This window comes from Piliocolobus tephrosceles, chromosome 1 (genome assembly GCF_002776525.5).
Source record: "Piliocolobus tephrosceles isolate RC106 chromosome 1, ASM277652v3, whole genome shotgun sequence".
NCBI lineage: Eukaryota > Metazoa > Chordata > Mammalia > Primates > Cercopithecidae > Piliocolobus > Piliocolobus tephrosceles.
Genome location: NC_045434.1, coordinates 55334248 through 55355912, shown reverse-complemented (window position 1 = coordinate 55355912; position 21665 = coordinate 55334248). Strand labels below are relative to the sequence as shown.

The 21665-nt window shown below is 35.9% G+C and overlaps 1 protein-coding gene and 1 pseudogene across 5 annotated transcripts in view; one reads left to right on the top strand and one right to left on the bottom strand.

Moving 5' to 3' along the window:
- Positions 1–21665, bottom strand: part of PTPRC (protein tyrosine phosphatase receptor type C) — a 120276-nt gene that overhangs the window by 73471 nt on the left and 25140 nt on the right. The window lies entirely within an intron of this gene.
- Positions 4458–7227, top strand: LOC111550982 (annotated as a pseudogene).

Sequence of the window (21665 nt, the reverse complement as noted above, 5' to 3'; positions counted from 1 at the left end):
AGAGAAGGCACCACTGTTTATCAAAGTATGAACTGCATTGAGCTTTCTCTCAAATTCTATGAACACATCAAATCAATATGAAATAAAACACAGTAAAATATCTAGTGTTCTACATATTACAGTTACTACATTCTACACTTTGACTTTTATTTTCTAGGGATGAAATTTTTTATATTTTTTTAAACTTAAAAGCCTTGTGTTTTCGCTAGTCAAAGGAGTATTTAGCAATATTTCAGTAGGTGGCACCATAGCACTAAAAATCTGTAAATTATCTAAGAGCTCTTTTTCCCATTATAATCCTGTTGTGAATCACCAATGGAATTGACTAGATACATTAAACAGATGAAAATGTAGATAACAGAACATTTGATCTTCAAAGCTGTGTTATTCTAACACATGTATTGTTACTGAATTTACCTTTCCCAATATGTTTCTTTTACAACTCAAAATGTTTAAATGATGACAAATCAAAGTTACCTTGAAGTCACACCCCTAAGTCCCCGATCAGAGATTTCAGCAAAAACTAGGAATCAATTTGAGTGAAAACGGCATTTCAAAAGACATACTTGGGCTTTAAATACCACCCGTTCTCCCTACCCCCTAAAAAAAAATGGGATGCTATTTCCAAGGGAATTTAAACCTGTCTAGTTCTGCAAATCTGGGAAAAGTACAAGGGCAGAAGGGTAAAATAGAATAGATGAAATAAATACTTATTCTCAGCATCTGCCCTAAAATGAATGATAGCATGTTTTGAAGGTTGAGAATGCATACTTGACCTCCATAAACATAAAGGCTGTACAAAAGTGGAAAAAAGCAAATCAAGACAAAAAAATAAGGGTCAGCTGAAACAGATATGTATGGCTTTCCTTTCTTAGCAATGCATGATAATAATAAAGTATACAATAAAAATAAGAGAATTACACTTTTCTTTATGCTGGAAATCTGCTATATGATCCACAGACAATAACTGTAACAAATCATATTAAATTATCAAGTATTTATGGAGTAAGCACTCTGGGCAGTGACAAACCAGGTGTTATGATTTCAGAAAACCACAGGAAACAGTCTTTTCTACCCTCCATTAGCTTAATCAGTAAATATAATAATGATAGCAACAGTTTACTGAAATGTTACATAGCAGACATTATGCACACCTCTTTATATATATGTGTGTGTGTATATATATAATACATATATGTATTTTTTTCCTTTAAACATCCCAGCAAGTCAATGAGTTAGCATTATTTATCCTTTTTTATAGGGAATGAAACTGGGACCTAAAAGAGTTAAGTAAATGTAAGTAAATTGCTCACAGGCACACATGAGGCAAGTGTTAGATTTGAAGCAGTGTCTACTTAATAATTTCCTTATTCTTTATGTAGACTTTATGTTAAAATATTGCATATATTAATATTATGTTTGGAATCTCGTGAGTAAAGCACTTTCTGCTTATCATCAGAAAATAATTCCAAAGATTTCTACTCAGACAGAAGCAAAGGATTTTAGTGATTATTGACACACAGTTCATTCGATAAGAAACTAAGACTCAGTGAGTTTAGTGCCTTTCTGATTTCATTCAGTCTAGTTAAGGCACGTGAATTTATGAGCTCCACCAATGTCCAGAGAATTTCAACATCCCTTTGTTGAGGCCTTTTATTAAATACAAATGGACATCCAAGAAACACTAGACCAAAGCCTCTAATAAGAAATAAAGATGGAGCTCAAATAAGCAAAAGATGGACTTGGGAGAATGAGGCAATGCAAGGAGCAAAAGAAAGGATAACCAACTACAATTCGTATTTTCGGAAACGATAAAACATTGCATCCCTGAACAAAGAGCAAGAGGTTATAAAAAGCAACATTTCAAGATCAAGAGAAGAAGTCAACAGATACTGGCAAAAATCTTTTTTTTTTTTTTTTTTTTTTTTTTTTAAAGAAAGAGCACTACAATAAAAGATAACATTTAAAAATCACAAAATATCAAGAGAGGGGTGGGAGCAAAAGACTGTTCTTATTTACTCTAGGCCTTACAGTACTATTTAAACCTTCAAATTATAGACATACATTTTAAATAATAATGCAAATAATAAATAAAAATATCATTATGTAAAGCAGAACTGAGGATAAAGAAGGCAAGTTTTGGGGGCCATGAGAGGAATAAAATCAAATAATGAAAAAATTTTAAAGACAGCAATCATATCTGGTTGTCTCCCAGTGAATTATGGTGTCCAATATTTAAAATAATATTTTTGCTTGTGAATACATATGAGTTTGTAAACAGACACCTCTAAAACTAGGAATGCATTTGTAGGTATTTTATACCTGGCCTAAAACATCATGTTATATATTTCAGGCATGTTGATTAACAAAACAATTAATGACAAAATTTTATAAAGGCTGCTAGATAACCATCTAAGAACAATCAATTACACTGCTTTTTTTCTGTTTTAAAATATTTATCTACAAGTCAGGGGGAAAATGATTATCACTTCCTGTGTAATGATGGTCAAATTGAAGTCTTTGATTTAGATATATATGCCTTTAAATATCCCATAGCCAAATCTGTTTCAGAAGTAATTCATGCTACATACCCTTTGGAGATATTTATAAAGTGTGTTAATATATTAAAAGCATAGAGAAACTTATATCACTTCGTTTAGCTCAAGATCTCCTAAAAGTATTTGCCACAAACTCATTTTTTCCCAAGGACATACTATAGGATGTAACTGCAATGTAACTGCAATGTTTCTGAGAACACAGATGTGTTCTACGATGTAACTGCAATGTTTCTGAGAACACAGTTTACAAAATTCTGGCTTATTATCAGTTATGTATATTTGTGTGTGTGTAACCAGTATTATTATCCTGAGTAAGGTAAAATACCGATCCTTTATTTGTATTGATCCTGACTGGGCATATTTAAATATGATTAAAGGTGTATATTTCTGGGCTCCAACTCTGGAAAATCTGATTTAGTAGATTTGTGAGGTAGCGTGATCTGTGCACTGGTATTTTCTTAAAGCTCTCATGGTGATTGTGATGGAAACAAGGGTTAAGAACAACTGAGAAAGATGCTTCCTTATCCATATTTTCTTTTTAAACATTTTCCAGAATAGGTTTATTCCCATATTAATTGTATTTTTGCTTCTTATGAAAATGTATGTTTTCATTTACCTAAATCCAGGGATATATACCTGATTTATGCAATATACTTCAGATAGCAAAAACCATTTAATTATACTAATCCCTTAGTAAGTATACATTTTTGTAGCTCTTTGCTTTCTCTAGGATCGGTTGTGAACATCATTAAAGAACAAAGAATCATCAAAAGATGTTTGCATAGGTGGTCAAATATTTTATTAGTGTATTTAGTGCTATCAACAGTGTTTACTATTTAATAAGCAGCTACTATGTGGATGACACTGTCTTAAATACTGTTACATATTATTTTATCTAATCATTGTAGAAATCCTACAAAGTAGACTGTATTCTCTTCTTTTCACAGATGAAAGTTCAAAATCATAAATACGTGTATGCAAGGCTAAAGAACTTGTAGCAAAATGAGTCTAGATTTAAATGCAGATCTGTCTGACTCTAAAAACCCCCATGCTTGTTCAACTACATTGCGCTATAAGGAAAAAATATTTAATGCTAAATCCAGTATTTGTGCTAAAGAACTATTAGGGACTCAAAAATGAGTAAATATTATGTATAACCATCAAAATGGGATTCAGAGTACCACACATTAAAATTTATTGTTAAAAAGTGCAAATTGCAGGACAATGACTACAAAAGGGATAGATTCTTATATTTCAGAAAAACAGGAGAGGAAAAGTGAACAGGCCTATGGCTGACAAAAATGGTAGCATGAACTTGTCTGTCCTTCAGTATTTTTACCCAAATCTTTAAGGAAAGAAAAACAGAACATGCTAAAAAAAAGTCATGATTTTATTATGTCTGTGCTTTGAAACAAAGCAAAACAAACAAAAGCTTTTGCCGATCAACCTACACCTTGTAAAAGAAGTGGGGTGAGGAAAAGAATAGGTGAATGAAGCTCCCCATAGAAAATAAACAGTGCTAAGACAGTGAGTGTCTGTGAATTTAATCTAGTTCTATAGAAATGTGTTTACAGCATCAACCACAACCCTTTCTAAATGAGCCAGGAGAGAAATTAAAATTGTACTTTTTTTGTGAACTAACTACAATATAATAAAAAATTAACAGAAAATAAATGTTAGATTGTAGGGAGTACACCTAATAGAAACTAATCTCCCATCTCACAAACAGAATCAAATGTCCACTGAGGCTGCACAAAAGCCTTCCACTCCTAAAAGCCGAGAATAATAAAAGCAAAGGCTGATAAATGCACTGCTTATTTCTTCTTATTTCCCTTTAATGAAAACTCTGAACAGAAACACTTGGTTTACTTTCAAAATCATTAAAGGAACCCAGGCATAATGGGAAAAGCTACACTTTCAAATAGAAGAGGTTTTCAATGTGTTGTTCTCATAAGACTGCTGTTTGCACAGCTAAAAGCTAACAGCAGTGTCTTTACTGCTCTTGTGGTTTCTTCTCTTCGGTGTACTTCTGTTTTTCTTATTCTGAGTCTTTATAGGAAAGGAAGAGGCACAGCTCATGCGGTTAAGCACACAGGCGCTACCAAATGGTGCAATAGGTTGCCATAGCACCAGCACAATCAGCCCTATCTCGGGGTTAAAACCACAACTTCTCTAGTTGACGTTGAAGCTGCCTGACTATACATTTAACTGCTACAAAATGCTGAATTTCCAGATTGATTTGTGTTTGCTTCAATAGAAATGTATTTCAAAAGTAAGGTTAGTTTTATTATGTGTTTTATTTCAGAAGCACTTCATTTTGAAAAGCACTCACAAATGGTATTTTAATGACAAAAATAAGTTAAACCCAATCTTATATTTAAAAACATAAAAAGTCACCATTGATCTGGCCAGCAATTAAACTTTATTAATTCATTACATTATGAAACTTGGAGAAAATAGATCACAAAGAAAAAAGTAAGACCAAGTGTTTATTTGTAAACAGAACCCACATTCCTTTACCACTAGATAATGAAATGATAAAATATAGTCTAGGCAAGGATATTTCCTATTTGTTCAGAGACATTATCATCCCATATGAAATACGACCCTACCAGTGGGAAACATGGCATTGCACCCTTTGCAAGCAAATGCACTGCGCTAAGTTGAACGGCTTCCTAGATACACACTTGATAGTCTCATGAAAGACAATGCCTGAAAAAAAAGACATGTGGAGAAACATCTTGCTGCCTTGTTACATTCCCTGATACCCTGCAGCCCTAGTTGGTAACCGTTTTCCATGCTGTGTATTCCTACCAATTGTCTTATGTTCTGACTAAATAATTATTTCATAAGATGGAAAATATTAAAATAATATATTAACATTCATAAATAATAAATCCTGAAAAGCATAATGAGATCCTTTTCATTTAACTTCTTTGGGAAAATTCATATTGGGCCAGCTCTTCATCCCTTTATACATCAGAAAGTGGTTTCTTGATCTTTAGTAAACAAGGAGCACTTACCGAATATCTACTATTTGATACATTATCATATATAATCCTCATAATATTTCTATGCGATAAGCATTATTATTCTTGTTTTATAAAGGACAAAAGGAAGACACAGCTGGTTTAAATATATTGCTTCGAATATAGAGTAACAGTGCAAAAACTCAATCCCAGGTCTACTAGAATCCAAAGCTCCTGCATTTCCTCCTAACTCCATAATGCTGCCTCCTGGGAATAGAGGATTCAGAGCATCCATTTAACATCATTCTCCTGAATTTCGCTACATAGTCCTTGAATTTCTAGTATCTGTGGTCTGTGGCTTCCTTTTACTTTCCATTGCCTTTACCCTGGTCCAGGTACTTATCATGTCCTATTTCAATAATGTTTATACTCAGTTTCTAAACTGACGACTTCCTGCATCCCTTCCCCATGCATGCTAGATACTGCCACATGGATCTACTTGTAAAATTCACTGATGTGTCTCTTTCCTGTTAAAATATTTTAGTAGATTCCAAACTCTTTACTATTCACTTTACATCAATTCTTCTGAACTTTATATAATTTTACATCATTCCTCTTCAGTAAAAAGGAGACTGTTGTAGCTTTTTTTTTTTTTTTTTTTCTTTTTTTCTTTTATGAGAGTGTTTGCTCTGTGGCCCAGGCTCGAGTGTCGTGGCACTCTCTCAGTTCACTGCAACCTCCGCCTCCCGGGTTCAAGCGGTTCTCCTGCCTCAGCCTCCTGAGTAGATGATGGGATTACAAGCATGCACCACCACACCTGGCTAATATTTGTATTTTTAGTAGAGACAGGGCTTCACCATGTTGTCTAGGCTGGTCTTGAACTCCTGACCTCAAGTAATCCGCCCGCCTCGGCCTTCCAATGTTGTGGCTATCAAACAAGACAGTTTGTGAAGCCTTTAGTAATATTTTTAAAATCCTATAAATGAGCCCCTGCTTCTCTGGCTAGTTTTCAGTGGCTGCCGAGTCGCCGTCGGGCCTGCGCCTGGCCTAGTAGAACTCCCAGCTGCGCGTTCTGCTCTTGCGCAGCCATGCCAGGGGGACCTCAGCAAGTGATTCAGGCCCTTGAGCCTGCAGGAAGTGGACGGGCAGCCGCAGCACTCGCTGCATGTCACCTACGCCAGGGCGGCGGTGGACAAGCTGGGCAAAGTGCTGACGCCCACCTAGGTTAACAGACCCACCAGCATTTCATGGGATGATCTTGATTAAAGGAAACTCTACACCTTCGTCCTAACAGACCTTGATGCTCCCGGCAGGAAAGAGCCCCAGTACACGGAATGGCGTCATTTCCTGGTGGTCAACATGAAGGGCAATGACATCAGCAGTGGCACAGGCCTCTCCATTACGTGGGCTGGGGGCCTCCGGAGGGCACAGGCCTCCACCGCTATGCCTGCCTGGTTTACAAGCAGGACAGGCTGCTGAAGCGTGACCAGCCCATCCTCAGCAATGGATCTGGAGGCCATGGTGGCAAATTCAAAACGGCATCCTTCTGTCAAAAGTACGAGCTCTGCCGGGCGTGGTGGCTCACTCCTGTAATCCCAGCACTTTGGGAGGCTGAGGCCAGTGGATCTTAAGGTCGGTAAATCAAGACCATGCTAGCCAACGTGGTGAAACCCCGTCTCTAATAAATATACAAAAAGAAAAAAAAAAAAAAAAAGCTGGGTATGGTGGCGCCAGCCTGTAGTCCCAGCTACTCGGGGGACTGAGGCAGGAGAATGGCTTGAACCCGGGAGGCAGAGGTTGCAGTGAGGCGAGATCGGGCCACTGCACTCTAGCCTGGCGACAAAGCAAGACTCAGTCACAAAAAAAAAAAAAAAAAAAAAAAAAAAAAAACAACAAAAAAAACGAGCTCAGGGCCCCAGTGGCCAACAAGCATTACCAGGCTGAGTGGGATGACTTTGTGCCCAAACTGCACTGCACGAGCAGCTGTCTGGGAAGTAGGGGGCAGCTCAGGGACCTGAACTGTCCCAGAAGCCCCAAGCCCTGTTCTCCAGTTCAGTGTTGCATGTATAATAGATTTCTCCTCTTCCGGCTCTCCTTTGCACAGGCAAGACATGGGCAGTCAGATGGTTTAGGGTAACTTTTCCTGCTACCTGGCCTTTATAATTCTAGTCACTCACTCACTCTGGTTTATGTTTTGATCAAAGTGGAACTCTATTTTGAGGAATATTTTGGTACTGTGATGGGGTCATCAAATTAATATGAAAATAGCAATGCAGAGTTTAAAGAAGAAAAAATTGGGGGAAAAAAGACCAGGCCTACAGTAATAGAGCAAAGCATCAAAGAATCTTTAAGGGAGGTTACCCACCCACCCACCCCCACCCCCCCAAAAAAGGAAAAAGGATTGGTCGCCTCTCTGTCTTTGTGATCCTGAGACCAGAATTATACTCAGCGTGTTTTTAGGGTGCTGTCTCTGACCTAGAAAACCAGAGACTGACTGTCATGGAGGCTAAACCCCAACACGGTGCATCTCAGATGCCTTAATAGGTGTCAGTATCTTGCTCTGGTCCCTTTAAAAAGCAATCCTGGAAAAAGCATTAGGGAGAGTGGCTTTGCTGTTGTTGGGGCATGGCCATCTAGACTGGCAGCAGTGCTTATTGACAGCTTATTAGGAATCCTTGCAACTGTAGTTGTTAAATTGATAGCTCTTCATGGGGGTAAGAAAAGCTGATCTGGAGTTGTTGAATGTTGGGTTAATTCTGCTCTTTGCTTATAATTGAATAAAAATAGAAATGTTGAGTGAACAAGATCAAAAAGTTCTATAAATGGTAGTAATTATTGTTACTGTTACTGCCATCTAGATTATCACCTTCAGGCATTTTGACTTTTTAATTTGATTTGTCCTTCTTAAAGGCACTGGTGAAATCAGCATCACTTGTATCCTACACAGTAGTTAGTTTATAGAAGGACAAAAAACATTTTTGGATTTACTCTTAGTATAGTTTGTGCCTATGGTTCCACAGTAAAAATACTTTGAGCAATATAATTTTGAAACTCACTGTAAGATATGTGTAATTTCTCATTTCATAAGATGGTATTGCATTTCCTCTTGGCATTTTCATGTGCTTTCGAATTTTCATATGTATCTACATTTATGTTCATGCAATAAAGAACAAAATGTAAAACTGTACCTGGAAATATACATCCCTATGTGGAAATAAAGAGCTGGACTTTATATTGTCCTCGGAATGACATAGTTTTGAATCCTAGCTCAGCCAACTAAGGTCTTGTACAAGTTAAGTGATATTTGTGAGGTTTAGTCTCCTTGTTTTTAGAGCCATAATCATAAAATCTAGTTTATATATGAGTTGATATGAGGATTAGATAAAGTAATACATGCAGGAGGCTTTTACTTGTGCATAGCTGAGAAAAATTTGAATCCACACAGTATTGTTTAAATTTAATCATTTTGGTCATACTGCAGCCACATTACAATGTGAAAGTGCAATCGTTTCCTACTTTCTATGGAAGCAGGGAGGAAGAATGCCTACCCTATTCTTAGGGTAATAATAGAAGACTTCCCCAAAATAAGTAATGTCTAAGTTAAGAAGGATATGTTTGAGTGAGGTAGGAAAGGAAAATGATGAGTCTTTTAGAAAAAAAAAAAAATAGCAATGTGGCCCAACGTTGAGAATCTAGTACATTTCAGAAAGTAAAAGTTGTTCTTCCTGGCTGAAAAGCAAGATGTAAGGTAGAAGGGTGCTAGAAATCTTTCTGGAAAATAAATGTGACGCTGATAATGAAGGCCCTCTCTTATAAACTGAGAAGTTTTAACATTATCCTCAGGTGACAGGAATTATTATAGAGCTGTCAGTAGGTGATTAATCCCATTTGTGGAATGCAGAGTGGAACTTAGGAAGGCAAGGTGGGAGATGAGGCTATGTATCAGCAGGTTGTAAAATGCTTTTAGAATTTAAAATGGACAGCAGGCCCACAGGTAATGTTGGATAAATGTTCATTACAGTTAACACCAGTCTATCCTTCTGCTTTTTTCACTCAGTGACCATCAATGGTAGTAATTTTCAAAAGAGATTCAGAAATCCAATTATAGATAAAACTAATTTAAGAGGTTATGCGGGCTGAGCCATCCATTCTTTTAATCGGGACACAAAATCTTATTTTATTGTTAATTATGAATAGGGTAAGAATCTAAATATACCTACCCTCTTGACCTTGATTTCTGATTTTTACATAAATATTCTATGATTATGCAACTTGCACTGAGCAAAGAAGAAAAGAAATCTGAGTTATGTTCCCAGATTACAGTATTTAGTGTGCCCATTAACTTGAATACACTTATCTCATTCAATGCTGTATTTTATCGTATTCTTTTTGCACTTCCCTTTGTTCCTTGGAGGAATTTAAAGAAATGTTATCAAAAGCAAGGCTTATGAGTGATCAACTCTCAAAAAGATACCAACTCAGAATAAAGATACCAACTCTCAAGATGTGATTTTTCCAGTGACCTGTCACCTCTGATTCTATCTCTTGCAAGGCAATGGGAATGACTGCTCTCCCTCCCCCGGGTTCTGAATGCCAGGCCTCACTTCACTAAACAGCTCAGAACAAATCCAGAGCCATGCAAAGTCTCAGGAACCCAGTTTCTTGGCATTCATCCAGAAAAGTACTTCAGAAATCCCTCACTGACTGATACAGATCTACCATCTGTTTCTTAAGTTTAGCAATTGTACAAAGAAAGTTTTTCACAGCTGGATGAAAAAAAGACATGGTCTCTTTCAAGTTTTTATTCAATTTACTATTCCTCCTGTTGATTGGCTGATTCCCAAATGTCAAAAGAACACCTAATGCTTATGTTGAATCTGTACTAAACTAGTCACCATTTTAAAACTCAGAAGCATGGTTCCTAAAGACCTTGTGGTGTCCAGTACTACCTTGGGCATTCATACAGCGCATTAATACTCCATGTACTGAATTAAGTAAAACTGGCTTGACTTAGTTATTAAAATAACAGCAACATTTACAAGCCCTTTAGCAACATTTGGAGGGTAGGTCTAAGTAAAATTATTCATTATTTGTCTGGTTTTCATTTCAAACATTTATTTTACTCATTTTTAATCTTAATGTAAACATTTTAATTCCAGATAGTATCCAAAGCTTCGATCTTGAGGTACAGTCTAAGGTAGGAATGATATTTCAGTCTTTGACACAGTTCTACAATAATGCTTCCAATATTCTCTAGTTATCTTTTTAAATGAAATTAGTAGGTACAACAGAAATTACTTACCCATCCCAGAATATAGCCCCCGACCTGATAAAGCTAGACAGAAAAAGATGGTTGCCTTTCTTTTATAATGAGAAACTCTTCCAGGGAAAATTGACTCTGTGTTTTCAAATCATCAGCTTACCAGCATACTTTCATAATTCATACCCAATTTATAGAGATATAAAAATAGTTTTATGTCTCACGTGTGATGAAATTCAGTTCTTGACACAGTATGTCATTTCATGGCATAAAATAAAGAGCACATTTGGGTTGATCATTCTATGGGAAATCTTAGGGAAGGTTTATAGATTTATCACTTTTTGCATTATTTTGTCTCTTTATGATAATTTAATCCAATAAAACCTAGTCGGGGGAAGATCAAACTAAAATTGGATGGATTCTTATTACTAATGAGATATTATCTTTGGCATATGCTTTTTAAAAGAATAAAAGCTAAATATTAGTAATGAAGTAAAGATAAAGCACATTTAATGAGAAAGTTTTGGGGATTTTTTTCGATAATAGATACATTTTATTGTCTATTACCTCCCTCAGCAAAACTATATTTTCTTTTAAATTTAGATGTTTGCTTCTCATCAATATTAATTCCAAGTTGACAGAATACAATTACTATTCTAGTAAAATGTTTAGAACTGAGAAAAATACAGTCATTTTTTTGTTTCAAATTCTTAAAATCAGGACTTTGGATCAAATAAACATTTTAGTTAGGTGAAATTCACATGCTATTTTACTGTCAATAACATCTCAGAGGATCATGAAACTGACAGAGGCAACGAGCAGTTTCCAAAAGAAAAAAGACAGAAAACCATCACAAATCCCAGGGGACTAAAGATACATAAGAAATAAATGCAACATGAGGTCCTACATTGGATGCTATGGCAGGAAAAGAGCAATATTGGAGAAATGGGCAAAAGTCAAATAAAGGTTATGATTTTGGTTAATAGCATTGTACCGATGGTTACTTCTTAGTTTTAACAAATGTACCCTTGGCAAATATTAACATTAGAGGAAATCAAATGAAGAGTAAATGGGGACTTTCCTAACTGTCTTTGAAACTTTTCTGTAAATCTAAAATTATTCCCAAATTGAAAGCTTGTTTTTAAAAGGTTTGTTTGTAACTAGTTCAGCAAAAGATGAAGCAAAGCATAGCATAGATTCATTTTGTTTCATTTTTAAATTGAGTGTTTTTGTGATTAGGACATTTTCATAGCACATCTTATAAATGTTTGCAATCATAGCCCCAGTTATTATAATTATATGTTATTATATATGTTATATATTATGTTATATATGTAAAATATGTATGCCATATATATAACATATTATTGTATGTTTTTATGTTATTATTATACAGTCATAATGCAGATGATGAAGGCTACCATTACTAAAAAGGCAGTGTTATCCATCCTGACATCGTAAAATTGTAAATTTTCACAATTGTAAAATTTCACATTTAAAAAATATAATAAAGCTTACCTACCTATCTACTTAATACTTGAAACTGCTTTATAGAATTGTCATTCACTAGCTGTGAATTTATTGTTAAATGCCTTGATTGGACATGATCTCATGAGTCTTTGTGACTGGACAGCATTCCTTATCTAACTGAAGTGATGAGCATGAGATGCCGCTCCAAGTGTTGTAAAAAGGAGACATGACCTCTAAGCCAAAGAGGCTGTGTCATTCTACTGTGTATGAGGAACAAATGCAACTACAACAAAGGTCTTCATTTTAAGACGATAAATCTGGATTTAGTCAAAATACATAAAATAATTTGTTTGGAAAACTTTTTGATTGCTGCTTTATAGTGTACAAAATGAACAACAAATGTCTACTAATAAAAGTTTGTTTTTATGGTTTTTAGCCTCTAGATACATATATAATTCATCCACATGGCAAAAAATCATTACATTAAAACAATTTTGGGAGAGAATTACATTATTAATACTTCAAAATTTCAATTTCTTAAATTTGGGTCGACTTTCTACAACATACAAGGAAAGTTAAGAAAAAAATCAGAAACCAAAAGGCTTATTCTACCACATTTCTTGGGAAATTGTCTCACTTTGAGAGTATTTGATTCTTTAGTCATTAATTACACCTTCTATATTTTTCTAAAAGATTGTTTTCCATGGTATCACTGGAGGAGCAGTTAAAATGTACTCTTCCATTTTTCTGAATAATAAACTGAGGGTGGGATTATACCTCTGTAATGGAAATAACCAAAACAATATCTTTGAATGTATTGAAAATAAACACTTTCTTCTTCATTTACTCAATAAATATTTTCAAATGACCATTATTTGACTGGGCATGTACACAGCACTTATTATGTATCAAGCATTATTCTAGGTTACATATACATTTACATGTATGTATACCATATACATTAGCTTCCTCAATCATTGTAATAATATAAAGTATGTATAATTATTACCTCTATTTTAGAGACAAAGAAAGCACAGTAAGTCACAATAAATAACTTGTTTGAGATCATTCAGCTTGTGAGTAGCTGAGAAAAATTTGAATCCACACAGTATTTTTAAAATTTAATTATTTTGATCATACTGTAGCCACATTACAATGTGAAAGTGCAATCGTTTCCTACTTTCTATGGAAGCAGGGAGGAAGAATGCCTACCCTATTCTTAGGGTAATAATGGAAGACTCCCCCCAAATAAGTAATGTCTAAGTTAAGAAGGATATGTTTGAGTTAGGTAGAAAAGGAAGATGAGTCTTTTAGAAAAAAAATAACAATGTGGCCCAACATTGAGAATCTAGTACATTTCAGAAAGTAAAAGTTGTTCTTCCTGGCTGAAAAGTAAGATGTAAGGTAGAAGCATGCTAGAAATCTTTCTGGAAAATAAATGTGATGCTGATAATTGAAGGCCCTCTCTTATAAATTGAGAAGTTTTAACATTACCCTCAGGTAACAGGAATTATTATAGAGGCTTCAATAGGTCATTAATTCCATTTGTGGAATGCAGAGTGGAACTTAGGAATGCAAGGTTGGAGATGAGGCTATGTATTAGCAGACTGTAAAATGCTTTTAGAATACAGTTAAAATGGGGCCGGGCACAGTGGCTCATGCTTGTAATCCCAGCACTTTGGTAGGACAAGATGGGTAGATCGCCTGAGATCAGGAATTCCATACTAGCCTGGCCAACATGGTGAAACCCCATCTCTACAAAAATAAAAAATAAAAAATTAGCCGGGCGTGGTGGCATGCGCCTGTAAACCCAGCTACTTGGGAGACTGAGACAGGAGTATCGCCTGAACCCTGGAGGTGGAGGTTGCAGTGAGCCCAGATGGCGCCACTGCACTCCAGTCTGGGTGACAGAGCAAGACTCCATCTCAAAACAAACCAAACCAAACCAAACCAAACAAAAAACAACAGTTAAAATGGTTTCAGCTACAACTGATAGAAAAAAAGGAACTCAGAGTAAACACTAAGGAATTTATTGTCTTACAAAACAGAATTAGCTCAATGGTTTGATGATGGTATTGGGACCCAGATTCCTTCCATATTTTTGCTCTGACATCCACAGGGTGTGGGCCAAACTACCCTATTGGTCTCAAAAAGACTAGGTGACACATTCTCATCAAATATGAACCAGAGACAGGAGAGCGGTCTGGTTTCCTTTTGTCTCTTTTTAAGACTGAGGAAAAAACTTCCCTAAAACTCCTTCACATTTCACTGGTCTTACTTGCAACACTATCAAAGGGAATGCAGTTACCATACTTCACTTTGACCAATCTGGATGTCACTTTAGGTTACAGGAAAACAGCAAAACCCAGTGAAATTTTAAGTCATATGGAAAGGCATGGATAACTAAATAATTAAATACTTACAAAATAATTTTAATGAAGATTTAATTAGCAAGAAAAATGCAGAGATATGGGATGATAACTATCTCAGAGACTACTGCAGAAATGTGAGTGGCCGAAATCAAAGGTGTGGCAATGGAAGCAGAGGTGAATATTTTAAGACACGAAGAATACAGACTTCCTAGCATGTTCTTTGTAAGTCAATGCTGGGTTAAGGAAAAAGGAGAATATGTTCTAGGTTATATTGGCTCAGGCAAGTGTATGGAAGCTGATATAATTCACCAATATAGGAAATATGACAGCAAGATAAGTTAATGAAAGAAGTTTTTGAGTTCAATAATGTTGAATTTGGGATACCAGTGGGATACTCATTGGAAGTGTTTAGTACATAGTTGGAGAAATGGGTCTTTAATACAAAAAAGACGGCAGAACTGGAGATATAGATGTAGAAGTCACAAATTTATAACAGACAAATTAAGCAATGGGAGGAGGTGATTTCACCCTAAATGATAGCATCAGGGTAGAGGAGACAAAGTTCTAGAATGGAATACATACCAACACCAACATGTAACAAGGGAAAAGAGAAAGAGGAGCCAGAGGGCTGAGATAAATAAGAGAACTAGAAGGTAGTTTCATGTTTCACGAAAATTAGGGGAGGACAGAATTTTGAAAAGACGGAAGTTGTCAATAACGTCAAATGCCTCTGAGAGATGAAGTATAATAAATGCTCTAGCTTGGTCCATTGGGTTTAATTTATTGGAAACGGGGCGGAGGTGCAAGGGAGGTGATACTGGTGTATGCATGGAAGTTGTTTTGGTGGTGTGCTGGGAGAACAAGCCAGAAAGCAGTAAATGTGAAACTGTGAGAGTGTAGACTGTGAGGCTAGAAAAAAAATCTTTTAAGAAGTTTGTGAAGCAGGAAAGAGCAATAGAGAATATGAATTAGATAGAGACTTGTAAAGGAAAGTGGGTGTTTTTTTTTTTGTTAACTGCACTGCCATTCCAACTTCTCTCAAAATTGTGTCTTGGTGATAATATATACAAATAGTTTTGGAGTCTATGGAAGAAATGCTCTAGACTTTGAAAATATAATGTAAATATTTCTGGGGTATATATATTTCATTTTGGAGATTTTTGACTTCCAGTGCCTTTCTTTTAAAATGCTAAGAAAAATAAGAAGCAGAAACATTTATATTCAGTATTTCAGGACAAGTCTGTAAAGTAGGCCTTAGTCAAGCTATACCAGGGGTATGTTTCACTCATGACCTATTTAACAAAACATCTATATCACTATAAAAACTCCTGAGATGAGTATAGAAGTTAATTCAAAAAAGAAGCTAGTAATACTTATATGCTTCATTTGGCATTAAGAATAGTAATTATTCTTACAGTTCCGTATTAAGGTGCTCACAATAGAAAATAAAATTAGTATTAGTTTTCTTTATTAAGGTCCTTTGGGTGATGCCAAAGAAAACCTGATATAAATTCATTTCCTTTCACAAATGTGATTTTCATAATGATGAGAGTAATAAGAGAAGTGGGTAAGAAGATGCTGCATTTTGAAAAAAAAAATGATTCCATCATTCAGATGACATTAAAGCCCCAGGACTAAGTAAGCTATTCAGTTAAAATAAAACCTGATTAAAAATAATTCCTGATTGTATATTTTTGCACAAAAAATACATTGTTCATTTTCTTTGGGGAAAGAAGGGGTCTGGGAGTGGCTGGCAGGAGGTCTGGATTAGATTCTGACTCTGCTGTTAGTAGGAATGGGCAAGTCAGGGATTCACCATGTCATAGATTCCATGTCCGTGGGATTCAGCAGTGAGGTATTAGGGAAGCTTAAAACATAGTATAAAAATAAAGTGAAAACTTTAAAAAGTAAAGGGAAATATACATACACACACACACACACACATATGTGTATATATATTTAAATCTAATAATACTTTTTTTTCAAAAGAAGTAAGTAGTTTTATGAGTATATAGGAGATTAGGTAGTATGATGGACGACACAGTACATGAAAGGAGGCCAGAAAGCATAAAAGGAGGACATAGGGTGCAGGTGGGTACCTACGGGTACCGGAAAAGGCTGGCAGACAACAGATGTGAGCATGACCAGTCAGAGATAAAGAGCCTTATGCAGGAATGTGGTAACAGGGTAAACAACGCTAAGTATTAGTCATTTTCAAACATACTGTCAAATCTACCACGGTTTGAACTCTGAAAATAAGTGTGTTCATTTTTGTGGTTACTATGCAACCACTTAGATATTTCTTTGTAATTTTTGCCCAATGTGCTAGTTTTGGGTACTATTCAACCATCTTATTTGCAAAGAAGTCAATCTTTTGAAACTACTACCATTAGACTGAATCACATGCAATTATTTCTTTTGTAGGCCAGCAATAACCAAATATCATCAATTTCAAATGTTTGAGCCTGTGTGTTACATTACACCTACTTTACGTGTGCAAATATCTTCAAATTACTTGTACCATAGCTCTCAGGTGGTCTTGTTACTGCATGGACAGCTGGCAGGTAAAGTGGGGTTTTCTTATGCTCTCTTAATTTCCCTTCAATACATATCTATTCACCTAAAGACTAATTCTTCCACAGGAAGAAATGGATTCCCCAACTCTGAAAGGCTGAAACATTCAGCCATGCCCTTTTGGGATCTGAAATCACCTGTCCTTACACAGAACCTACCTAATTCCTTATCACTCATTCTCACTTCAAACTTGGTCATGTATCTTTTCTATAAACTATGTAATTAGAATTATCAGTACCATTTTATATTTACTTTCCATGTACCCAAGGGTGTTTATGTAACTTTCTCAGGCACCCTTACTTACACTATCTCATATTGTTAATTCTTTGTAGTGGTATGAAAGGTGCTTGGCAAAATTAAAGCACTCAATTTGTATGCAAGTCCATAACACAGACATTTTAATACTTTCTGGTCCTTTGTGTTATGCCCTTCCTTCTCTTCTTTATCTACCTAACTCCTATATTGTCTTCAAAACCCTAATTTAGGTGACAATTTTTTGCTATCAAGTTACTCTGTGCTTATGTTTATATATAACTTAGCTGGGCATGGTGGCATGTGACTATACTCAGGAGACTGAGGCAGGAGAATCACAGGAACTCAGGAGTTTGAAACCAGCCTGAGCAACATAGTGAGACCCTGTCTCTAAAACAAAACAAAATGAAAAAGACATCGCACCATGATACCACCTTCGATTTGAGTAGCTGGAATGCTCTTCCTCCAAATAGCCATATGGCTGGCTTTCACTGTTTTTGCTGGTTGTCCAATATTTATTTCTGTAAGATCATCCCTGCCACTCTAACAATCATTATTCTACTGTTAGGAGAGTATATTTTAACTCTCACATCTGTATTCAGTTAGCTAAAAGCTAACATTGTAAGCTAAGTTGTGTATACAAGCTAACACATGCAATTTTCTAACATTGCCTCCCTTGCTTTGCAGAAATATGACTGATTGCCTACTTCTTCTCAGTCCTTATCTTTATTACCATCTTTTCTCTTGCTGTACACCACCTAGAATGCCTGAGACACAGTTACTACCTATTGAAATTATAGGATTTAAATTCTATCAACTGCATGGAAATTTCTCTGAACATTCCACTTTCACTGATATCTTCTTTTATATTTCCATGACATGTTATGAATTGACAGTTTGTATATGTGTAGATGTCTTGTCCTACGAATAAAATAAATATGTTTTCAAGGCAGAGACTGTGACTTTCTTTTCTATATTCTTACTAGCATCTAGCTCTGTGCTTTGCAGTTAGTAAGTATTCAATAGCACAGTAAGAATGACTGAATGAATGGATGAGTGCCATCTCCACCTTTATTGTCCATCAATAATGCACCCAAGGCTAAATCCTAGCTTTCCGAACTCACTTGGCCAGACCCGTTGACATTCTTTATTCCCGTCTGAGGCAAGTTGACTATTTTTTTCAGTCATTGTACATTGGGAAACTTGTCAGATAAAAGGCCTAACATAGATTCAATCATATAAAATGACTATCAGGTACGGCAACTAGAAGACATGATAAACATTCCAAAGCTATTCATAATCCCATTCTTCCTTGTTAAATGCTACAATAAAGGCTGGAAAACAAGAACAATTTCTTTCTCAGGGACCCCTTCCCACCTCTGACAGCAATGAGTGGTTATATGTTACATTTCTGGCCAATAAGGGTAGACAAAAGCTTCTGGGGAAGGTTTCCATCCCTGAATAAAGAGGCAAAACCTCACTAGGAAAAATATATTACCACTTTGCCCTCCTTTTCTTTTTGCTGGAATGTGGATGAAAGGTGTGGATGTATAGCATCCCAAATGAGATAGGAGATGCTGAGCATGAGAACAAAAGCCTATCAAATGGGGTGTCAGAAAAGAAACATCAAAATATCGTAAGTTGCTTAGAGCATTATTATGTTTCTGTACTAGTCATGGATTTCATTCCTTTAGATCTTTAGTTGTAGAACTCCAATGTATTTGAACCACTAGTGATCACATTTTATTTTGTTTGATAGCTGAATACAAAGCTGGCTGATTCAGTGATCTACAAGGTCATGAGTGAGGTATCTTATACTCATCCTCATTTAAGCAAATTATGTTTAACTTAAAAAGACAAATGAAAATGAATCTATTTTAATAAATATATTATTGGTGGAAATATTCATAGTCTACCTTGAAAGGAGTGTTATGTTAAGATTGTTTTGCTTATAGAGTAATTTATGCCTTTAATTTCTGTGTCTAGTCTTTCTAAGCCAGAATGAAAATCTGTTAATCATGATCTCTGTTATAGTCCTCTGCATATTTGAAGGCTGCTGTTATATCACATCATATATTAAGCTCAGTTAATAGATTAACAGACCCTTTATTTTTACATTTACTATAGTATCTAGACACGGTTGGCAAATGCTTTTATTATTCCCTTATTTTCTTTATAAGATAGATGAGTATTACATATATCAAAGCATCTGCTTTGGAGCCACTATGATCACTAAAATAATCTTTTCATTGTTCTGACCTTCTCCTTCCTACATGTGTGGAAAAAACACATGATTCCAGACATACACATACACATGGTTGTCTAATTCTATTGTTTAATCCTCTAGGAACAGATGTCCGCAATGCTCCCTATACACCTTTTTTTTTTTTTTTTTTTTTGAAAAAGGATCTTGCTCTGTTGCCCAGGCTAGAGTGCTGGAGTGCAGTGGTGTGACCATGGCTCACTGCAGCCTCCATTTCCTCGACTCACACAATTTTTTCACCTCAGCTTCCCAAGTAGCTGGGACCACAGGTACCACACCCAGCTAATTTTTGTATTTTTTGTAGAGATGGGATTTGTCATGTTACCCTGTCCAGTCTTGAACTCTTAGGCTCAAGTGATTCTCCCGTCTTGGCTCTCAAAGTGCCTACATCTTTAAATGTGAGTATTTGAGCATATTGAATGATAATGACCTGCCCTTTGCAGGTAAAGATATACTAATAACATAATATAAACAGTACATACACTTGGGTTGTCTTTCTAGGACTGGGAAGAGAATCATATTCTATTTTTCCATATTCTCATTTTATCTTGAATCTGCCAATGTAATTATTTGCCAACATGTTGCCAGACATGCTCCCTAGTCTGTGCTATAGCGTTTGTTACCATGCTCTACATTGAACAACTTGAATGTTTCTGTCATGTTTACCACCCAGATGGTGAGAATCCAAGGAAAGGAGACACTTGTACTAAGTTCATAGTTTATCTGTTCTTGGAAACATATAACTACATGAAGAGATCAGGATGAAAATATCATTATAGTTACCCCAATTACCTCAAGGTGGAAGTCTGGGTCAGACAACTACAGAGACCTGCTATTGCAAAACATCTCTCTGTATGCCTGGGGGACCTGGCTGTTCTGGTTTTTCACGATCTTTGACATTTGCTTGTTCTCTCTTGGCTCCTGCCTTACCCTCAGGGTCCCAGTAATGACTTCTTGACTGTGACAACTTTGACGAAAATGCATTCATCAAAATTATAATTAAAAAAATCTTTTTAAAAATATGGTACTTAACTCATGTATTAAATAGCTTTAAAAGGCTGCAGGGATGTTCCAAAAACGCCCCCCACCCCTTGTACTGGCTCCAATCCCATTCAGATCCAAAGGGTAACTCTCCAGATTAGGATACCTGGATTTTTCATGATAGTCCCCCAGAACATTAGCTTTAAGGGGAAAAATATAGCATTTTGGTCCTCTTCCTGTCATAAACCATTTTTTAATATGGGAGTATCACAAAGTCAAAAAGAAAGAGCTCTTAAAATATTTCTTCCAGTGCTAGAGCCTATGTGGACATAAGGGAGAGGCTCAGGGCATGGGGAGAATAAACACTTGATTTCAAATCTAGCAACTATCAGGATTATAAGGGACCTCGGAGAGGAGATTTTGTATTCTTCCAAAACAGCCTATTCTAGAGCTTCACACACACAGCTCTGAAGAGGAAGTAGACATCTGAGATGAAGAGGAGAGCAGTTTCTGGTATATCTGGGTTAGAGTTGTCCAAATTTTCAAAAAGCATTCGCTATATAGTATTAAAGGCCACTGTATCTGATTTTGTCATCAAGTAACATGACTATTAGAAATGGTGGTTGAGAAAGAATTATAAAAAACAGTTCTGTTTTCTACACGGAAGTAGGAAGGAGTGTCTGCACTGAGGCACAATAAGATTGTTACGAACTTACAGGATCACATCATGTCCTCTGAGACGAGCTCTCACAAAGATAGTAGGGACTTAGTTTTTCTCCCACATAGCATCTTTACGTCTCTTCTTGCTGCCCAAATAATATATTTTGTGGCCAATACATTTTGCAGTTATGACAAAATTCACATCCAAAAGCTATTTAAAACAAATATCTTCCAATTTTTGTACAGTTCCCTCTCAAATGTGGGAAGATGGTCTGTTCCTTTTTTCTCACAGCCACAGATACTGCC